Raw genomic sequence first — 1,418 nt, 5'->3', positions numbered from 1 at the left:
TAGAAGTATTGATTATATTATATACTAGTCGATGCCCGCAACTTTGTCCGTGTGGTATTTATTTTTCCTGTTTAGTATGTATCGATGTATGTACCTATCTATTTATTGTCTGGGAATACTGGATCAAAAATAATAAATAACCTGTCGTTATCATTCTTTACCTTAGGTCAAAACGACTTTACTTAAGTAGGTGGTGTACTAAGCTGTATAAGTTGCTATGGTCTTTTTTATTGACAGATATGCCCCAGTAATCTTGCGTATTTTTTAAATTTGTCTAAGGGTTTTAATTATTGTAAGCTAATATACTTAAATTTAAACGTAACAGGACAAGAAGCCACATTATTATTCAAGAATAATTAATAATCACGATCATATTAGTCGTCAACTGTCTACCGTTGAACACACTGTAGTTGCCACATTTGGTAGGCAGGTTGGCAATCGCAAGTTCCAACCAACCGCAAGGCTTCGGTCGTAGATAATATAATACTATACTAGAACGTTGGTGATGTATTATGAAGGATGCTGTTGCCCATAGTCGACTATTAAATTCTTCTAATCGCCACTTACGACACCCACGTCACGGGGCAGGAAGGGTTGACCCATTCTATGCCGGACAAGACGGCAATTATATTAATTTGGTGATGTCGAATTCAAAAATAATAAAGAGATGATTGTTGTAAAACTTATGGAGGGTATTACATGTAATTAGTAGGTAGGTACACATTATTCAAATTTAAAATGTCGTATATAAATTGTTATATTGTATGTGTCATCGTCACTCCTGCTGGCAGGAGGCTCGCCCTACACTATTTTGTCACTTAAAAATAATTTGCTTTTGTAATATGATTACAAAAGCAAAAGCAGCGTTTTTCATTATTAATATATCATTATGACAATGTAATTAATTGAATAAGTATAAATTTATGTTAACCCTATTTAAGTGAGGGGGAAGCGGGTTATATTTTGTCGTTATCAGTGTACTCATTAAGAAAAATGCATATGTCATTTCAACTCAAATTATTTATTATTAAAAATACTAATCAACTTATCGATAATTTAAATAAAAAAAGTGAACATCACTACAGTTGACCGGTTCTGATAAACCAGAAATAAATGTGCACATGAGTTATATACTATGTATACGATATATATAAGTGGTTACTTACCTCAAAAATCCACGCGTTCGAACCTGCGGTAAAATAATAAATATATCTAGTTTTTTTTAATATAGAATCAGTTTCTAATGCTTTTTTTGTGTTATTTTATCGTGTATAAAAAATAATTATGTTACACGGAATCCATAGACATAGAGAACATGTACTAGGTATAGGTGACGATTACAATGTATCGTTACTTTGGTGATCAGCTTCTTTGCTATTCTAGTTAGTAGTATAGAAAATAAAAAAAAAAAAAACAAA

This window comes from Galleria mellonella, unplaced genomic scaffold (assembly GCF_026898425.1).
Source record: "Galleria mellonella isolate WM207_F2 unplaced genomic scaffold, CSIRO_AGI_GalMel_v1 utg83, whole genome shotgun sequence".
Taxonomy (NCBI): domain Eukaryota; kingdom Metazoa; phylum Arthropoda; class Insecta; order Lepidoptera; family Pyralidae; genus Galleria; species Galleria mellonella.
Note: the sequence above shows the minus strand (reverse complement) of the source record.